The 22245-nt window shown below is 41.7% G+C and overlaps 1 long non-coding RNA gene across 4 annotated transcripts in view; it reads right to left on the bottom strand.

The window, feature by feature from the left end:
- Positions 1–558: 558 nt before the first annotated feature.
- LOC138741712 (uncharacterized) overlaps positions 559–22245 on the bottom strand; it is a 34777-nt gene continuing 13090 nt past the window's right edge. For 3 of the 4 annotated variants that reach the window (XR_011343694.1, XR_011343692.1, XR_011343693.1), the window contains exon 5: positions 559–900. This is a non-coding gene — a long non-coding RNA (uncharacterized lncRNA). Of the gene's footprint in view, positions 901–11859; positions 11937–22245 lie in introns of all 4 variants that reach the window. The other variant, XR_011343695.1, reaches the window with a different exon arrangement.

The raw sequence follows: 22245 nt of genomic DNA, 5'->3' as shown, positions 1-22245 counted from the left end.
CTTATATCATGAGTGTAAAACTTCATTTAAATTCCTCGCACACCTGTTGAGCATTCAGAACAGCTGAAGTGATCTGTGAGCACTGGCAGTTCATTCAAAGGGAGGCAATTGGCTTATGTGAATGTTGAATGGCAAACATTATTGACAGACAAACACTAATGACAGCTATGGTGTTGTTCCCTGAGATTTGGATTCTTAACTGTCAGTTGTAAAAGCTGAAGCTTACCATTCTGCCTGTCCATCTCTCACTTGATGCACTGTCTTTGCTATTTCATTTCCCTCACAGATTTGATCTTTATCTCAACTGTGCATTGGTAACATGTGTATACATCTGAATGGCTCATCATTTTAGTTATGAAAAGCAGATATCTAGCATGTTATTTAAAAGAGTATCCTAACCTATCACAAAGTTTTTAAGGATGAATGAAAAATCGCTTTTGGCATCATTAAGTCACTGATGTATTTGGAATGGGAACAAAATCAAACAAAAAATAATCTGATTAATGAAATTACAAACTACTTTGCACTTATTTGTTTGCGAAGAAATTTCATGTTTGCTTTATTTTTTTCTTCTTTCACATCTGAAAGGATTGTACATGACCTGCATATTTAGAGGCTTGTCCATGAATGCTTGGTTTGTATGTTGTTTGAAACTAAATTCCAGATTATCGCAGGATTCATCAGAAATCAAACCACCACGGGAGAAATGCCATGATTATTTTGCACTCCTTAGAAATTTCTCACCTTTATTTCCCCTTTTTTTGCAGGAGATGATAAGATGGATAAACAGATTATGGAAATTTCCACCATTTTGCCAGTGAAGAATGAATAGTGGATGATCTAGTAAGTTGGAGGGCATTGTTTCCCTGTCTTGGAATTAGATGCTTCTCCACTTCTATCCTATAGGAAAATGGACAGAAGGTTTAATATAGTATTAAAAAGCAATCTCTCCAAGAAACTGTTCATCTGGAAAATAAATGGTAATGAGTCTATTGTCACATCAATGTAGATGTACACCAAAATTCTAACTTGCTGCAGCTGAACGGGACTTTTGTAAAGAACTACAGAAGCAACTACAATAGTATACTTAATTGAATAAAAATGGTGCAAAATAAAACAGATAATAAACATTTATCCAAGTGCAAAATATAACTGCAATACTGCACACAATCCTTTTGTGGTGTCAGAGCAGTTTCTGATTTGTGTAACAAGGGGACGTGTATGAGCCTGTGGGGGCTCCTGAGGGTTCTGTATTGTTTTCCCTTTCAAAGTGAGCATAGAAGGCATTGAACTCTGAATCTTTAAAGGACAAAACATTCTCAGAGTCTGGCTGCACTTGTCCTATAGTCTTCACACCTTCAGCTTGACAAGATGCAGATTGACATAGCCATGACTGATACGACAAGCAACAACAATTCACTGTACTAATGCTGATCTGTACAAAACCAAGCGGAGAGAGGATTACTGCAGGGCAGTTCAGTCCATCCCTCAAAGATACTCATTCCTAATGTGATCTGACTGCATTCAAGACCTTGGTGACATGCCATTTTTTGAGAAATCTGTTTCACATGAACTATTCTGAGGTGGTGGGTTGTAATGGCCTGAATAAGAATAACATTTGATGTAGCTTTCTGTTTAGGGAACACAATATTCCCTGAGCAAAAAAATAGAAACAAATCAAACCCTGTTGTGTTGTTTAAAACAATCAAATAAAAATGAATTGTCTATGATTTTCTTTAATATATAACCTGCAATGACCTGTTTATATACAATTTAATGGCCTATAGTTTTCCCTTTAGCACATCTTTTCTACTCTTTTGAATATTCAAAATTAAATTGCAGGCAGAAACAAATTGAATCTATCACTTTTGAATATCGGAGCAGAAATTAGTAATCAGATCCTGGACACCGAGTGCTATTCATGAAGTTATACAGTATATTCTTCTTTGGCTTGGCTTCGCACGACGAAGATTTATGGAGGGGGTAAAAGTCCACGTCAGCTTAACTCCATCCTCCTGTAAGGACTTCAGATCATAGTCAGGGAGCCACGTAGGCTCCTCAGCTCAACTTGCCTACCCAGACCAAAATGTTCCACCCACAATAGTCCCACCTGTCCCTGTTATCTATGTATCTGTCCAAATTTCTGTATTAAACTCCATTAACCATTCTCTACCCAACTGATCAAGATCCTACTTCAATTTTTTTTTTCCCCCAACCATCTAGGCCAGGGGTGTCAAACTCAAATTCAGAGAGGGCCAAAATTAAAAACTTGGACTAAGTCGTGGGCCAAACTAAATATTTATTGAAAATTTTCAACAACATCTGCATGTTTTCTCTTCTTTCAACATATGTAATGTTAAACTTTTTCTTATTAAAATAAATGTTTAATAATAGTTTTGGTTAAACTCTTTCCAGAAGAAGCATTAACAAATGAGAAATAAAATATTCAATAAATAATATTTCTCTATAGCCTTTAAGCTCCTTTTAAATGTTTTTTTTTCACAAGTCAACAAGTTAAAAAAATAACAACTTGCTTCAATGACAAACAGGTTTGTCTTTTAAAATGATGAACATATAGTTTGCCTCCCACCTGTCTTGAAAGGTCCTGTTTTCTGTCTTTCGTTTGGCCATTTTTCATAAGGGGTTTATTACATGTGAGTTGGGCGACAGGTCGCAGATGCTAATAAAGGTAAAGAGAAGAGGTGGGGGTGATTAGCGGGCTGGCGGGCTGGCGCCAACGCATTTGCAAAAGCATTCTGGGATTTGTAGTATTAGCTGTGCACGCGCTATACTGGCGCGGCGGCCAGCGGGCCAGCTCTAATACATATTTGATATGATCTTGCGGGCCAAATATAATTATATTATGGGCCAAATTTGGCCCGCGGGCCTGAGTTTGACATGTGTGATCTAGACTATCTACAATATCAGACACTTTACTGTCATCTGCAGATTTACAAAGCATGCTATGTACAATTTTATCAAAATCTGTGATGCATATGACAGGCAGCAATGGATCTGGCACCAAACCATGTAGCATATAGACAAACATGTCACTGTGTCAAAAGTGCGTAGAATTAAAATAGTGAGCCATTAGAAGGTCCATGATGCTGCAGCAAGCAGAGTGAAGGTGCTCAATGAAATGATCTCCCAGTCTGTGCTTAATCTCCCTGATGTAGAGGCTGAATCATGATCACCAGAAGCAGTAAATGAACCCAACAGATTCACAAGTGAAATGTTCTTTCACTTGGAAGGATGGTTTTGGTACATTTGCATTTGGGGACATCTCTCTTTCCTTACCCTGCACATTGTCTTTGATTCAAGGCTAGATGTCTTTATTGTCATTTAGTGTGAGTATCACTTTAAGGGTGAGTACAGGTTACAACCATTCACAGCTCTGGAGAGACTGGGTGGTGTACCCAAATTTGCTACTTTCTTTGTACAAGAACATTGGGTGGTTTTTCCAGGGTCGCAGACGGTGAGAGAGAGAGTCATGCGTGGAAGTTTATGACCAGTTGTTGTTGTTTGTTGTTGTTGTTCGTCCTTAATAGTCAAAGATGACCATGGCTTCAAAGTTAAATTGGAGATTGGTGGCTGTGGGTCCAAAGGTGACTGGCAAGGCCAATCCGGGCCCTGATGGCTCGCTCACATGTGAGACACAAGTGGGTGGGTGCTGTCGTGGCAGTGGATGCTGCTTGGGCCTTGCGCACAGCATGCTTTTGTTGGGCCTCGATGATGCGCCTGACTTCAGCTGCACAGGCTCCTGTGGTGATCTCCCTGCGCCAAGCTGGATGGTCAAGGGCAAGGGTCTCCAGTGACCAGTGGCCATCTCATCGAACACAGAGCAAGAATGACTGTGTGATAATGAACAATTTGGCTGACTCTCCCTTCCAGGGGAATTATTGAACTCGCATGTTTCATTTCCCCTACACAAGGAAAAGGGGAGTTGTGACAACAATTCATATGAAAGGATATTTCTCTGGAAGAACTCAACAAGGATTCGTGTTTTCAACACTCATTCTCTCCCATCTCCTTTGTGATTACTTCTGTGCATCAGTTTAAAAGTCTGTGTTGACAACGAATTTCTAAGACTGATCTTTGGAATGACTTTGCAGAATTGTGCCTAAGCTGTAGTGGTTTCGGTATCCACACACACAAACAAACACACACACACACACAGGAACATTCGCACATAGTTGGGGTTGTTTTGACTAAAGTGTTATATTATTAGTAGTTATTTTAATAAATATGTTTTAAAAGAAGAATATAACATTGTTTTGATGAATTTCCATTGCTGTTGGTCTGTGACATAACAGTAATAAAACAAAAAATGTGATATTACATCAAATTTCCTTTAATCATATAGCATGCAAACAGGCTCTTTGGCCCACTTACCATGCAAGGGAGACAAAGATTTGCCATCAACAGAAATTGCTCACGACGAACTGCACTTTTTCTTTATTGATGCATTCATTATCTGTTGTACTTAAGTATGGGTTCACTTGCTTGGATAGCAGGCAAACCTTTTTTTTTTCATGTACAGTGATTCAGTACATGTGCAATAACAATTCAATCAAGTCAACATAATTATAACATTGGTTTTATGGGATCTTTCTGCATGAATTCCCTGGCCATTATTCTACCATCCAACCATAATTTCTTTTCTTCTTTGGCTTGGCTTCGCAGACGAAGATTTATGGAGGGGTATGTCCACGTCTGCTGCAGGCTCGTTGGTGACTGACAAGTCCGATGCGGGATAGGCAGGCACGGTTGCAGCGGTTGCAAGGGAAAATTGGTTGGTTGGGGTTGGGTGTTGGGTTTTTCCTCCTTTGTCTTTTGTCAGTGAGGTGGGCTCTGCAGTCTTCTTCAAAGGAGGTTGCTGCCCGCCGAACTGTGAGGCGCCAAGATGCACGGTTGGAGGCGAGATCAGCCCACTGGCGGTGGTCAATGGGGCAGGCACCAAGAGATTTCTTTAAGCAGTCCTTGTACCTCTTCTTTGGTGCACCTCTGTCTTGGTGGCCAGTGGAGAGCTCGCCATAGAACACGATCTTGGGAAGGCGATGGTCCTCTATTCTGGAGATGTGACCCACCCAGCGCAGTTGGGTCTTCAGCAACGTGGATTCGATGCTTGCAGACTCTGCCAGCTCGAGTATTTCGATCTTGGTGATGAAGTCATTCCAATGAATGTTGAGGATGGAGCAGAGACAGCGCTGATGGAAGCGTTCTAGGAGCCGTAGGTGATGCCGGTAGAGGACCCATGATTCGGAGCCGAACAGGAGCGTGGGTATGACAACGGCTCTGTACACACTGATCTTTGTGTGTTTCTTCAGGTGGTTGTTTTTCCAGACTCTTTTGTGTAGTTTTCCAAAGGCACTATTTGCCTTGGCGAGTCTGTTGTCTATCTCTTTGTCGATCCTTGCATCAGATGAAATGATGCAGCCGAGGTAGGTAAACTGGTTGACCGTTTTGAGTTCAGTGTGCCCGATGGAGATCCGGGGGGGCTGGTGGTCATGGTGGGGAGCTGGCTGATGGAGGACCTCAGTTTTCTTCAGTCTGACTTCCAGGTCAAATATTTTGGCAGTTTCCGCAAAACAGGACGTCATGCGCTGGAAAGCTGGCTCTGAATGGGCAACTAAAGCGGCATCATCTGCAAAGAGTAGTTCACGGACAAGTTGCCCAACAATAATAATCCTTACAAAAAGCACTTCACTGACTGTGAAACAATCATCACTTTGTTTAAACATCTGCAAGAATTTCTGCCCAGAAGGTGTTTGAATCTGTTTATTCCCATCAACTGCATGTGTGAGGTCATTAAAAGCATTATTCCCTTTGTTAATGACACAATATTTTGTGCTCTTTTGGTGAAGAAATTCAAGTTATGAATGAAATCACAACTTATATTACTTCACCAGATCCAGATAAAATTAACCAGTGGGCAACAACTTGCATGTTGGAGTCATTTTTGTTTAGATCGCGTCAATAGCGAGAAGTTTGACCAAACGTCAGACAGCTATGGTCACTGAAGTTTTGATATTTGGAACCTCTAGTGCTTTTCTTCAAGGAATTGCAGGTAATACAAATATAGACATTTATTTTTTTAATGTCAAACATAAACTTCATTCACACAAAAAAAAGAAAGACACATTGCTCTTTACATTGTTAATGTTCTTCATTCTCTGCGTTAACAGCTACCAGTTCTGTACATCATACTGGGAACACATTCTCTTTTTGCACATAGCATCATTATTGCCCTTCTGTTTGAGGAGCTCAAGATCAAGCTTTCTTTTATTGTAATATAATAATACAAAATATATAACATACATTAACTTTTACCAGCCATAAAAGCAAATAAAGAGTCAACATTAGCATTGCCTGGTGCCCCCAATTATAAGAGAAGGAAAAGCAAAACAGTTCCCTTCGGAGACACTTGAGTGTCCGTGGATTCACCTCCAGTTCTCTCGCTACCGCTGCAGCTGCTCAGACTCCTGCTAAATTCACTGGCAACCCAAGTTCCAGATCTAAAGCTCCGATAATGATCCGGAAGCCTTCAGCACCACAGGCTCTTCCTGCCCTCAGCATCCTCTTGAAACACAGTTCGGATACCTCGTTTCCTCCAGCAACCTGCAGCCTGTGTGTATCCTTCAGCCGCTGAGCCCCTTGCTGGTCCTTCCTGTAGCATGGTCTCCCCAGGTTTCTCATTCTTGATGGGGTTGGAGGGGGGTGTTGCCCCATTTCTGGTGCCCTGCACCTGTCTGCTCCTGCCCTGGAGTCTGCAAATCCTCATGGTGCACACACCCAAGTATGACCTTCTGTTCTTTGAGCAGGTCTCGGCAGAATAGTCCTGGTCTTTGATCCTTCCCCACAAAACAGAGTTCATTGCGCTTCACAGTATCTAGTCCTGCAAACTAGAGTGATTTAGATGGCAGCATTTCCCCAAAGGCAACCCACTAACCAACAAGTTTCAAGCTGATTAAAGATTCTCTTTCACCAAGTGGATGATCTAACAGCAGCACTTGATATCCCTCTTCACGGGTTCTCTGGAAAGTGTTTTGTTATCCATTTGCATGAGATGATTATTTCCCCCCCCCCCCCCAATAGACTTTAGTCACAACAAATTATTGACAAAAGGAAAACTGCTCAGAGACTGTCCCCGCCCTTACATTTTGGAGCAGGCACTGCCAGAGCTGAGCAGCCGCTGGTGCAGACTTGCGGGGAGTGAGAGAGCAAAGATGCAGCACTCCATGGGGTCCAGCCACCCAGACCACTGCTGTCAGCTCCGGACTGGCTTTGAATGGCTCATTGAGGGAGCCAGCAGTGGTTTAATTTAAAATTCCACGACCGCGGGTCTGCAGCCAAGATGGTGGTGTCTATTAATCGACAGCAGCCACAAAGGGCCAGAGGCTCTGGGGAAGTGGAGGACTGGAGCATGGCCCCAGAGGATGGATGGGTAGATCATCACCCCTACGCTGTCTGAGAAGAAGTGGGGGAGATGAGCCGTGGGGATGGTGGCCACAGTGACGGACCATTGAATGGGTTCCGTGGCTGAGGGATCAGTGCATGCAGCGGGCTGCTGGCAACTCGAGGTTAGGAACCCTCGGAATATATGGGCTGCTGGAGACTGCTGTGGGGAGGCTCACACAAGGCTGTGGACTGCTGAAGACTGGTTTGAATTGGCTGGAGGGGTACCAGGTATCGGAAACCGGGATGCGAGGAAGTGCTGAGGGCGCTGAAGGATTCCTAACCGAGTAGGAGGTTCAGATCTAGAGCTCGGGTTGCCAATGGTTTGGACTGGACTCTGAGTGGCTGCAGGGGTTGCAGAAGCACTGGAGGTGAATCTACGGACACTCAGTGACTCTGGGGAACTCTCTTTTGCTTCTCTTTCTCTGACTGTAATATGGTAAGAGGTGGTTAGGTAATTCCTGCCAGTGGCGAATCTGTCTGCCTTGCAGGTAGTAAAAAAGAACAATGTATTATGATTCTGTTTTATTACTATGATAATAAATTGAATCTTGATATCCATACATTCACCTCACTGTGCCCTGTTACAGTCGATTCCATTTACACCATTACTACCATGGCAACTTGTCGCTTCTCCCCCTCTGTACTTTGAGGGACTTCCTCTCGGTCTCAGCCATTCAATGCCCAGTAATGGGAGGACTTTAGATTGATGTCCTTCCCCACAGCGCCCTTGTGTTGGCAGCACCAAACCTCAGTGTGTCCCTCAGCATGTATGCCTACCGCCTGCCAGTCAACAGTATTCCCTCAATGACATCTCTATGTGCTGAAAGACCAACAGGTTTAGGGTGGACCAAAGTGCATCCTCCTCTGAATTGTTGATCTTCCAGAGGTCTAGATGTCTGACTCTATGTGCTTTCCTGGGGATAAACTGACAAGGACCATTGCATCCTTCTCCACACACTCTTAGTGAATGTGCATTCAGCAAGGAGGTGGGAGACTGTCTCCACACCACCACAGTCATCTCAAAAACAATGTGTGTGGTGTGCGATGTTCCTGTTGTACAAAAAGAATCTGTCTGGGAAGACTCCTCTCACTGCAAGCCAGGACAAGTCCTGGCGCTTGTTCATGAGCCCTGATGATGAGGCATTCTACTAGATGACCTGGACAGTCTGCTCAGGGAACCATCTCATCATGTCCATTGAGTCCTCATCTTTCAATTTATGCAAAGAGGCACCTTGCACGTATTATGTGCTCCCAGTTCATTTTCATTTGAGTGGGACTGTCTGTTTAAGAGAACAAATCAAGCTGCAAACCCTGCAAGCTTTGAAAATTGACTGTGGCCTGACAGGAAGGGACAGCGTATACTCATTTTCATTACTTTTGAAGAGAGAAGAAATGCCCCTGGAACACAGGTGCAGAACCATGTGACCAACATATTAAAGAAATGGTACACTGTTTGATCAGGGGCCATTTTAAGGAAGCAGGACTTGGAGCAGCAGCTCTTTGAGTAATTCTGTGCTGAAGTGGCTTCATGTGGTCAAAGGAAAGGTCACTTTTGAAGGGAATTGTTGAACCCCACCATGACTAAAGAAAAGGTCACTTGAATTGACCCACAAAATGGTCTGGAAGCTTTGTGAAAGTCACTCACTTCATGGCCCCCAGGCCAAGAAAAGGAGATATGTCTGAAAGGGTATTTCTCTGGAAGCAACTCAACAAAGATTTTGAGAGTTTACAACAGTCTGTCACCCTGTCTCTCCCACCTACTTCGTGATCACTTCCTTGCATCAATTTAAGAGTTTTCATGTCAACACTGGATTTCTGAGACTGAACTTTGAACTGATATTCTAGAATTGTGCCTAAGCCGTAATAGTTAGGATATTTCCACACGCATGCCCGCACATGCGCGCGCACACACACACACACACACACACACACACACACACACACACACACACACACACACACACACACGGACACACGGACACATGGACACACGGACACATGCACAAGTATATTTATGCATAATTGGGGGTTAAGTTTATATATGTTAGATAAGGTGTTATTTTATTAGTAATTAATGATAAAAAAATATTTAGATATAACTGTCTTGGCGAATTTCTATTACTGTTGTCTGAGTACATACCAGAGCCCTTCTTCAGGTGCTCTCAGCAAATCCACAGACAGAATGGCTCTGACATGATCCAAGTTCAAGTACTTACATGATAGCAATGCTGCTGGAGCCACTGTTGTGGTAGCACTGTGGCTGGTGCAGACCTGAGGGGATCGAGGGAGCAGACATGCAGCACTCTGCCATCAGCTCCGCATGGGCTTGGATCGACCCGTTGAGGGAGCTGATGGTGGTTTTATTTGAGATCCTGTGATCTTGGGGTCTGCATCCAAGATGGCAACAGCTATGAGGGGCTGCAGACTCCAGGGAAGCAGAGGGCTGGAGCAGGGCACCAGAGGACAGGAAGATCACCCCCTCCCCCACTCCTCGCCCTTGTTTGAGAAGGAGAAGCAGAAGAGATGACCCATGGGACTGTGACCACCGAAGTGGACCAGTGAGGGGCTTTGTGGCTGAGAGGCCAGTGCACATGGTGAGCTGCTGGCAACTTGAGGCGATTAACCCACGGAAGCTGTGGGCTGCTGGTGACTGCTGTCAGGAGACTCGCGCCAGACTGTGGACTGCTGGACATTGGCTCGATCTGGCCAGAGAAGTACCAAGTATCAGAACCGGGATGAGAGGGGGTGCTGAGGGCATTGAAGGGTCTCTGACTGTGTCGGAGGTTCAGATCTGGAGCTCAGGTTACACATGGTTTTGGACTGGACTCTGGGTAGTTGCAGAGGCTGCGGAAGCACTGGAGGTGAATCAATGGACACGGTGACTCTGGGGGGGATCTCTCTTCTGCTTCTCTTTCTGTAAGTCTGACTGTAAGAGGCACTTAAGCAATTTCTGCTGGTGATGAATCTACCTGCCTTGCAGAAGACAAAAAGGAATTCCATGTAACAGAACACTGTTTTGACAATAAATTGAATCTTGAATCTTGAATCTACTTCATATCATCAGAAAGATCTTTCGAGCTCAGTTTTCAGATGTCTTTGTCAACATTTATTTCTGTCCATATTACTAAAGCTGTTTATCTGGTCATTATCTCAAAGCTATTAATAGAAGCATGCCAAGGCAAAGTGATTCCCATGTTTCCTACATTACAATCTTGGCTACACTTCAAAAGCACTTTATTGGTTGTAAAATATGTTGGTGTTAAAGTGCTTTTGAATGTCCCTAGGTCATGAAAAGTGCCATGTAAATGCAAAGCTTCCTTCCGTCAAATGAGGATTAATTCCAAACACTGCTGTGAGCAATGTGGGTTAAACATCAAAGGGGCATGAGAAAGTACAATATTATATAAAGAGAAGAAATCTGTTTGCAAGGATCATCCTCTCAGGTAACAAAGAATATGTTTGCTTTCCATTAGTCTAGTAACATGAAGCTATATAAGCTGGAGGTGACTGAAGGCTGGAAGATTCATGATGAAGCTTCCCGAACGTGAGGAACCAGAATTGGCAACCCATGGAACGAAACGTCGCACTGCAGTTCCTAATAAAACATATGCCAGGTTTACAGTTGTCAAACTATCAATCCATCTAACTGCAAAGATAGAACTAATCAAGGATCAGTGAAAAAAATATGGTTGGATTATGCATTGAACCAATGAGATTTCTTGCTGTTGCACCTTAGCTACCTATATAATTCCTGATTGTAAAGAATGGCAGATTTTTAGTGTCTACAGTTATCATTGCCTCCAGCCATTGGTTTTCTACTCCACTTAATAATGAGAAAGAACACATTCTCATGCAGAGCAAGTAATGTTGCATTAGGAGTTTGCCTGAAGGTTCGGATTAAGGAATGCTCAATGACGATGATAATGGAGGTGAACCATCATTGCCGAACACACAGTAGGTATGTTGGATTTTTTTCATAGCAAGTTATGAACTGACGTATACTTTTGGTAATCAGGAGATAATTAGTCACTCGAAACGTCGTGCTCGCTCCAATAAGTTAAACTGATACAGATGCTGAAATATCATGTTATCACTATAATAGACCATATATAAATATAATGAGTCCAATACAGAGTTTATCCTGAATTCCCTCAAACATACAAATCTTTATACTTTGTTTTTTTTTTAGTACTTGACGAAAATATCACAATGAAAAGTAATAAAGGTGTATAGACCGAGATTACAGTGACATTTCCAAAGTCAATGCCTATTCGTGCACCAGTATAGCTAGCATTTAAAATGTACCTAACCTGTAATTTAATGCTCAACATGGGGTATAATGGAATCTGCAGTGAGAATCCTTGGGCTTCAGGCACTGATTAGAATCCATTCATTACTCACCAGGTCAGCCAGCAGGGGAGATATAAATTATATCCCATGGTTCCTCATCCCATCTTCCCAATTACTGGAAATGGCAGCTGTAAAGTAGAGATGTGAATTTTATCGTGACTTTCCTTCTAAATTAGTGTTGCCAACTATTCCCTGGCAACCATAAGTAACACATTAAAAGCTAATTATTTTCTTTAATTGCTATTTTGTGTCAAAGAAAAATATTAGCCTTTGGGTTACTTTCTCTGCACTAAACAAGGGTTAACTGAGCACAATTTAAGCTTTTTGATTGTTGACCCATGTTTTAAGCATTTTAAGGTGGTGGGATAAATTTGTTTTAATGGCTATACTTGTATTTAATGAAAGAGCAGAATCACCCACAGCAACTAGCACTTAAAGACAATAAGCAAATGCTAAAACCCTAGAATTAACATGGGCAAGCCCAGGATTAGTATTTTCTGTAATTATACTTGCAATGGGGCCTCCTAGATTGAAGGAAGAAGTCAAAGCTGATTGGTTTAATACCAGAAACATCACAGAAGGAAAGTGCACCATTGTGAATGATTAATTCCCACACATGTCCTACTTAAGATGCATCTGGCACTGGAAGATGCATGAGAAGAGTTTGCAAAAAGGTAAAGGCTGCATCCAGTGGGATATGTAATCAAAAATACTGCTAATTTGTTAAGCCAACAAGTAGTTTATATGGCAAGCAAGCACACAAGAAAGATACCTTTGCTACCATTTTATTCGTTCCATCTTGGAAGATGCTACATACTTTAAAAGTTTCCCAGTTTTCAACCACAAACAAGGAAGAACAGGATTGTGACAAGGTGCAACCTGTTTGAATAGAAAGCACTCTACCATACAGTAAAGCCACACACATTCACATTTGCCATGTCTCCAAGGGAAAATTCTGGTCCCAACAATGTCATCTAGATAAAGGAAAAGACCTGGATTCTGAAATAAAAAATAGTTAAATATTGAAAAAAAAATTCCAGGTCAATCTCTCACACAATGACGGGCAGAGTGACACAGCTTGAAAAGCTGCTGCCTACCGGCCAACATTCAATCCTGACCTTCCATGCTGTCTTTGTGGAATTGGTGCTTTCTCCCTGTGGTCCTATGACTTTCCTCTGGGCACTCTCAATGATGTATGGCTAACTGGCTCCTTTAAATTGCTTCTCATATACAGGTGAGTAGTGGGATGTGGGAGGAGTCATTGTGATCAATGGGATTTGCATCAATGCAAATAGGTGCTTGGTGATCAGATTGGACTTCATGGGTCAAAGGGGCCATGTCTGAGCTGTTTGACTCTGACACTGTGAACAATTTGAGGAAGATAAAATGGAGACACAAGAGACTACAATGAGAGAAGCTCATTCCATCTGCCTGTCTCCCTTTCCTGATCTGGTTCCACCTGTCATCTTTTTTTATCAGATTCCAGTATCTGCAGCTGAGTCTCCACCTATCCCCTTTTTGTCTCTCTCCTTATCTGTCTCAACCTAGAGATGATTAATAATGTTGCTGTCAAGGTGACTTTGGTGAAGGCTGACCACAATTTTGCATTGGGTTTGAAAGTGGTCAAGTTCAAAGTGAAGAAATACTCTTAATTCCAGAGGAAATTTTGAAGATTTGAAAACTGAAGCAGGGTCTTGATCCAAAATGTTGACAATTCCTCCCCACACGCACCCCCCCCCCCCCCACTCCCCAAGATACTGCTTGACTTGCTGAATTCCTCAGAAGTTTGATTTCTCCAGATTCCAGATACAACCAACTCTTGGGTCTCCAGCAGAGAGGCTGGAATGTTTTCACCAGTGGGAAAGTTTTAAACAAGGGAACATAACTACAATGGGCCAGCCACTTATAACTAAGGCAAATAGAAAATTGTGGTAAATCTCTGGAATTCTCTGTGCTCCATCATTAAAAATAGTTAAAGAGGAAGTCAATAAATATTTGATAGATTGAGCTACATTGAGAAATGTCAAAAAGAGGAGTTGAGGCCGACATGGATTGGCCATGATCAACTAAATGATGGGTCGGGATTGAAATTTAGAGATACAGCATGGCAACAGGCCCTTTTGGCTGACAAGCTAGTGGCATCCAAATAGACCAATTAGCCTACAAACCCCGTAAGTTTTTGGAGGGTGTGAGGAAACTGGAGCACCCGAAGGTATCTCAGACAGTCTTGGGGAAAGTATACAAACTTCTTATTGGCAGCAACAGGTTCGAACCTGAGTCGCTGGTGCTGTCATAGTGTTATGTTAACCACAGTGCTAAACCTGCCACCTTGTGTTCTTGCATATTGGAACTTCTACAGGAATTCACTCAGATATTTTGATATCCAGCTCTGGCATGGTTTTCAATTCAGGAGGCAGCATGATGGGAGAATGTTGGAGTGGGAGCAACATAATGTTGAGGGATGGCAATAGAAGTTGTATGGAGATGGGGTGAAGGCAGTTGATTATTAGAGTGTATAGGAATGTGTGCAGTATGGAGATGGGGAGATTAGGGGTGGGAGCAACATGGAGATGGGGAAAGAAGAGAGTGGAAGGTCAATGGTGAAAGTGAGGGTGGGGAGGGAGTAGGAGGATGATGGGGAAGCATGGTCAAGACGGAAGTAAGAAGCACTCGGGAGAAAATCATTGGGTCAGTGAATTGCAGAATAGAGGATCTGGGGCAGGCTAGAGGTCAAGCTATATCTGGCATACTGTTTTATTTTAAGATGATGCTACTCAACCTGCAGATCTCCCAGATCAGCACTTTGATTCAAACTCCATATTATCCAGTGGTGGACATTCCCAATGCCACGTTCTCTAAGCTCCTGTCCAATGCTCTGTGTTGCATTGGATCTGACATGATCACCTCGGTCCGAAGCTTTGTCAGAGATTACTTTGGGGTCACAAAGGAGCTTCAGGACAGGAAATACCATGTCAATTTGTTTTGATGTGGAGCAAAGACAGCTAAATGTGCCCTGTTATTGTGCTTTAATTGAAAAATAAACCTATTTCTGTTTGCACCAGATGAAAGATATAATGCAACTAAATTTCTCAGTGCATTTCCTTCATTCCATCTCCCGATGATATCATTCAGCCCTTTGGAGTGAAAGAAGAGCCACTGAAATAAGCCCCTACTCTGATGTTCACCTCAATAAATCATTGCTTGCATATCCAGTGGTAAAGTCTCACTAGAAGAGGTACTGGCAACACAAGATGATTTATTAAATGTTATTCATGGAAAGATTTGAGTATATAATGAGAGTTCAAAATAGTTCAAGCGAGTCCAGCACAGTTTGAACCAAATTACAAACGAGCAATTTCCATTCAAGTGCCAAACTTAACAATGAAAGATCGCAACATCATTTCACCTGAGAGTAATCACAGAGTATGTTATACTCTAAGGCCAGATAAGGAAATGTTAGGACAAATGACTGATTCCTTGATCATGCTGAAATTTTATACACATCTCATCGGAGAATAAAATGTGTTTAGGGTTCGGGCAGATGTTTCTCAAGGAAATTGGCTGCTCAGGACATTGGAATCAAAGAGCACCATATTTTTGGGAGGGTGGAGGATGTGAATTCATTTAAATATGCAGATGAAAATATTAATGCCGAGAAATTCTTGGACTGAGAGCTAATGTCATTCATCCTGATCGCTGTGGTCTCATATAACTATGTTAACCGGCCTCAAAGAATGGAGTTTGGCTGGCATGCATGCTAGGGTTTGTGTTTTAGATAGCCCCTGAAGCTATGTGACATTGTCTTTGTACTGTGGCCTTTTCCTATGGTTCCCTCTTCTGTTTGCAGAACAAATTGGTATTTAAATATGCAGAAGCACAAAGGGCTAATTAATGTCAGAGGAACACTGCATTCAGGAAGGGATATCAGGTCAAACAATGTAGCAGCCTACAAGCCCAGTATGAGCTTCTCTCATTGTATTCTCTTGTGTCTCCATTTTATCTTCCTCAAAATGTTCACAGTGTCAGAGTCAAACATCTCAGGTTGTAGTAGTTTCATCTGAAGGCGAGTGTTTGCCTTGAAATACAGCGCACATTTAATTTAATATGCTGGTTAAAAGCATGCTCAGTTTAATGGCTCTTTCCCCAAAACAACAATTTGACACGTGAGAAACAGATGTGAACCATGCACGTCACTCCTCCCATAATGTGGTAACCTTCCCCATGCTTTCAGCTGAGGCCAGCAATGGGTCTTGAGAATATTCCACAAAATTAATTTTGTGAGGGAATGCAATATCACCTGACCTTCAAAAAGAAAAAAAAATCCAAAAGTGCAGCAACAAGGCAGGATGAGTTATTTATTTTGTCCTATCCCAATAACTTCATCTCTACCATTAGCAGAAGCTATTGATGGTCAAGGTGGTTAACTTTGTCGCTTAAGTCTCAGGGCAAAAGGATTGGATGATCATGATAAACATGTTAAAACTCTTCAAAGTGATATTGGAAATAGTAAGAAATTATTGCTGTGCCCATGTTCAACAAACCTAATCTTTTTCCACATGGATTCATCCACAACCACAGACCCAGCAGTCAGCCAAGTCTCTGGAACAAAAAAGTGCCCATTTCTATTCATCCTATTTTCTTCTCCCAATTGTCTAGAGCAGTGGTTTTCAAACTGCCCCACATTCCAACTTATGCAATCCCTATGGAATAAGTATTCTGTGATTAGTAAGTGATTACTAATGTGAGTGAAAAAAAAGTTTGAAAACCACTGTTTTAATCATACCTAATTAACTCCTTAGGTGCACAGTTTCATAACTCAAAAGGAAAAGGGCCAATGACAATTTTTTTAAGCAAACTATTTTAGTTACAATTGGGTCCAGAGCAGTGGTTCTCAACATTCCATTCCCACTCACATACCACCTTAAGTAGTCCCTGATCCATCATCAATTACTCAAAAAGCTATTGTTGAGAAACCAATCAGATTTTATTCACTTAAGAACAAAGGCACATCCATACTGTTCAACTGTCCTGCACCGAGGAGGAAGCTGTTGTACAGTCACCTTTATACAGGAGCCTGTGGGGAAGGGGCCACAGGTACAATTGGTCAGTAGGTGTGCCTGACCAGACAATTACATGCAACAGTGGTTTACCACAGTCCCTTACGAATCACAGAGGACCTACAGCATAGGGATTGCTTGATGTGAGTTAGGGGGACAGTTTGAAAACCACTGATCTAGAGGAAGGAAAGCCTGGTCACAACTCAAAGACAAGCCCCCTATCCACATCCTCCACAACCCATCCTCTTCCACAGATAACAAAGGTATTAGACGAAGAAAAAGAAGAAAAACATTCAGAGAGTGGCAGGAGGTGAGAGGAAAGAAAGTATCTCCAAAGAGCAAATTGGATTTTGACAACTTCAAGGCATGTGACCAGAAGTACCAAATGTTCCAGATTGATGATAGATGGCACCAGTAAAGAGGGGTGATTATTACAGGCAGCAAGGGACTCAAGTCAAACATTGACAACATTGCACAGTTTGTATTTGCTTTGAGCTGAATCAATTGTAGCAAAAGCAAGGTCATGTTCTTTGGCAATTAGTTTGACCAATGCTTTATTTTTTTTTGCCATCAGGTCTGATTACCTTTACATCTGTGAAAATGATTCATTAGAGCTAGGACATGTAGCAAGGGCTGGTGGAGTGCCTGAATCAGAAAGTGAACATGTGGAAGCAACAGTCGATGTCAAAACTGATAGAAAGAACCTGGTGTGAGGTGACCTAGATATTGCTCTACCTGGATCAGGTGTGCAGTTGTGCACATATCCTGCTCCTTCACTGCAACACTCATCCGCACCATCTTCCACATTATCCGCAGGTTGAAAACAGATCATGTCCTCAGTATGGAATGTTCCAGGTTTCAGAGAAAGGGATGAGAAATATACGTAACATAGCCCTTATTCTGATGGATTCCTTCTCATGCTGCTGCATCAAGCTGTGTGAACGTTTTGCATTGCAAAGGATGGGAGTTACCATAAAGCTGAAGAATGTTCCATTCAATTCAATTATGGCACGTTATGAGAGTTACTCATAGAATTCTTTGTGCAAAAAAAAAATCACAAATCAATCAAATAGTGGTCTGTATGGAATGTCCTTGAGATGCTGTGAGAAAAGATGTAAATCCTGTCATATGGTTGTCATTTACCAACCTTCATCCCAAACATCTGAATAATCTAGGTCTCCCTTATCTACACAGCTGTTACTGAGACAAACCTTGACTACTGCTGATCATCAATCTGGTGCAACGTACTGAATCATGAACTTTCATTGCAATAAACTGTCTGCAACCAAAGGCTGCATATCGGCACACTCCACATGTTGAAGGACACTCTGAAGCCTGATGCAGCTGCCACAAAGGGTCTATGGTGAATAGAAAATCTATAGGGTACTCACGTCAATGGAATCTAAAGGGCTGACTTAATGTAATAACCTGGTACTCAAAGATAGAATATTGCATGTGGGGGAGGGGGGGCATCAAAAATATGATACTATTGATACTGTATCTATGAAATGAAAGCAAATCTAATCTTGTATTTGTTATAGAAGATGAATTCTGAATTGTGTATATTAGGGAAAAAAATGAAGTTAATAAAAATTAAATGTATCCATGATTCACATACTATTGGTAAAAAATAGAAGTTGCTGTTGGTACACCACTTAGCAGTTAATTCTGAGCTGTCAAAAGTTTAGACAACTCATTTTGGCCCTCAGTCCTACAGTTTGCTGTATACAGACGAGGGAGTTAATCATGGGACCTATAGTGTCCCCCAATATACAATCCTATTGGGGATTGCATTGCTGAGCCTGTCACAAGATAAGATTTCTCCTGCATTGCCTTCAACTTTATAGAAAATTGAATGTAGTTTATAATGGGTGGTTAATTCAATTGCTGCGCATCTTACACAATTGTCTAAAGTTAATATGGCCACAGATCACATGTAATGAGACAATCCTAGTCACCATGATGTCAAAGGAACAGTTCCACTTTATTCTTGAGAATCAAGAGTTAATATAAAAAAATGCAGATGTTGGAAATCCAAAACAAAAAAAAAATTGAAAATGCTGGAAATACAGGCAGCATCTGTGGAAAGAGACATAGATTTAATATTTCGGGCCAAATACTCTGTTAGAACTGGGGAAAAGAAAGAAGTTAGTTTAAATATGCAGAGAAAAAAGGTGGTAGGAAAGAGATAGGTAATAAGATAAAGGAAACAGCAGTTACAGATTCAGACCAGGATTTCCTCAAGTATGTGACATCTGGACATGTGATGTGTTACAAACAGCAGGTCAGACTGTGGGAATAGAGAATAAGAAAAATAAAATCACCAATCTCATAAATATTCACTTTATCTCACTCCCGCACCTTCATTCACTCTTAAAAATTCACTTTTTTTCTCTTATTTTACTGATCTACGGAAGGATGTTTGACCCAAAGGATTAAATTGGATTATCCTTCCTCATCTGTTGAGATCTTCAAGCATTCTCAGCAGTACTTGAGAACTGTCAGAAGCTCAGTTCAATTGACATCACCTTTTTATGCTTTGACACACAGAAAAAAAACTCACAACTTTTGGTAGAGTACATTAAGAAGACTGGGTGGAAGAGCTTCTTTTTCTCAACTAGCAATCTGAAACAGTTTAATTTTCTGTTTTTATTAGATTCAATGAACAGCTTGATTTCACAGCCAGTGTTTTTGAACAAGCTAGTAATCTGTCAGTCTCGAGCTTTGCCAAGTTCAGCACAGCTAGACGCTGCACACTGAAGTGCCTGTGAATGATGAGTTTCAAAAGACAATGAATTGTGATTCAGTGAGAAGAGGCAAATGATTTTGGCAGGTGTCAAATGGGCACTTGCTACCCAGAGAAGATTATTGACGATCAGTTCCATCCATGGGACTACCTTGGTTCTGTGCAAATTACTCTGTTTTGTCTGATTAGGTGCATGAGAGGTATTTCAGCTGGATCAGTTGTATGAACGATCGACTCCATTGTTATTTACTATGAAATGGAATGCGAAGGAGATGGGGAGAAAAACCCTCAGTGTTACACATTTTGAGCGCAGTCGCTTTAATGAGATTGGAATTAACTGCTTCGGGGGATTGGTACCAGGAGTCGAGGATTCCTTGAGCTCAGGAGGTCAGGTGGCTATGATGGTTACAGAGACGCAGGAGGCGGTGGCACTCGATGTCTCTGTGGGGACTTTCTTTTTCATGTTCTGATAATGGCACTGGATTAATCATGACTCTTTGTGGGACTTGACAGACGAATAGAGAGAATGTTGTGTGCATGACAATGTATGGAATCTTGAATTAGTTTCATAACGTTGGCTACCTGAACTGAGAGGAACTTGAGGTAGCCATTCATGAACCTCACTGATAACAATGTATCTACACCCCACTGATCAATGGAGATGCTGGGCGATATGATTAGAATAAATATACTGAAGTACTTTATTTCAAGAGAATGCATCATTCAATATAATTACCTATGACTACAAAAGTGCTAACCAGTATACCGGTCTGATCACCTACAGATGCAACTACTGAGACATTTCCTTTAAATAAAAAAGTTGTGCAGTCAACAAAAGTTGTGAAGAGCTTGAGAAATGTAATGCCAGAATCAATTCACTTCTCAGTACAGAAATCCAGAATGTTGCTTAACTTATTAATTATATTCTAAATATTAAATATAAATTTGCATGTACCTCACAGCAAATATAGACTCATCAAATATGTACTGCACAGAAGGAGGCCATTTGGTCCATCACATGAAAACTGCCTAGTGGATTATCAGCATCCAATTGCCCACCATTAAAAATATCTATTAGGAACACTGTCTCGGCAGGTTGAAGAGTATCATCAAGGACCCATTTCACCCTAACTATGGACATTTTACTCTTTTTCCATCCAGTAGGTGCTACAGGAGCCTTTGCTCTCAATCCAGCAGGCTCAAAAAGAGCTTTTTTTTAACGTCTCCAGAATGGAGGACCATCGCCTTCCCAAGATCGTGTTATATGGCGAGCTCTCCACTGGCCACCGTGACATTGGTGCACCAAAGAAAAGGTACAAGGACTGCCTAAAGAAATCTCTTGGTGCCTGCCACATTGACCACCGCCAGTGGGCTGATATCGCCTCAAACCGTGCATCTTGGCGCCTCACAGTTTGGCGGGCAGCAACCTCCTTTGAAGAAGACCGCAGAGCCCACCTCACTGACAAAAGGCAAAGGAGGAAAAACCCAACACCCAACCCCAACCCACCAATTTTCCCCTGCAACCGCTGCAACCGTGTCTGCCTGTCCCGCATCGGACTTGTCAGCCACAAACGAGCCTGCAGCTGACGTGGACATTTACCCCCTCCATAAATCTTTGTCCGCGAAGCCAAGCCAAAGAAAGAAGAAGTGGGACTGCATTCACATAACTCAAATTACCTCAGTTTCTTTATTGCTTAAAAGAAACATCACACAGAAGTGAGAATTGGTCAATATAGCAGCAGAGATATGGAGAGTGTAAATATTCCTGTGGAGGCTGTTCAAACAAAGATTGATGCAGTACCTGCAAGACATTGAACTTGATAGCAAATCAGATGCATGGAAGATTGTACTGCTAATAACCATGACAGGAACTCAAGCACTAGAGATTCTAATACATTTTTTTTTCTGAGGCAGAAGACCAGGGCAAGTTCAACAAGGTTATTGAGTTGTTCAATGAACTCTGTTCCCCAAATAAAAATGAAACATTCAAGAGGTACGTGTTTCACTTGCACAGCTGCAGGGAGAGAGCTTTGAGACTTTTTTAATGCACATGAAATTAAAAGCAAGAACATGCAATTTTGGATTGCTGCAAGATTAAATGATCTGCGAACAAAGTGAGTTCACGATTATTGATAAGAAAGTAGAGAGAGGTGGCTGCGAGAGACAGAGCTGACCTTAGTTGGAGCTGTGAAGATATGCCACACTTAAAAAATTCAGTAAGAGTGCAAAAGCCAGTGAAAATGAAGGCATAGCCATAAACACTGCATGTATCCACGTTCATAAACAAAAAATTAAATATAGGAAACAACAAATAGATGGAGAGACATTCAATTATAAACAATGTGGTACTAAACATGCACAAAAACAATGCCCATCTTATGGAAAAGTCTGCAATAAGTACAAAGCGCATAATCACATTGCAAAGAGTAATGTTCTTCCAAAAGGAAACAAAACAGAAGTGAAACTGTACATGCTATAGAAGAAACTGCGCTCTGTTATATATTCTTCTTGGGAACGGTAGTGTATAAAGACAATAAACTAACAGACACTGAACAGTCAAGCATGAAAAGAGTCGAGCAGGACAAATGCATACAAATGGAACAAATATTCCTTTCAAGGTGGACACAGCGGCAA

This window comes from Narcine bancroftii, chromosome 8 (genome assembly GCF_036971445.1).
Source record: "Narcine bancroftii isolate sNarBan1 chromosome 8, sNarBan1.hap1, whole genome shotgun sequence".
Taxonomy (NCBI): Eukaryota; Metazoa; Chordata; class Chondrichthyes; order Torpediniformes; family Narcinidae; genus Narcine; species Narcine bancroftii.
This window is presented reverse-complemented; position numbering and strand designations above follow the sequence as displayed.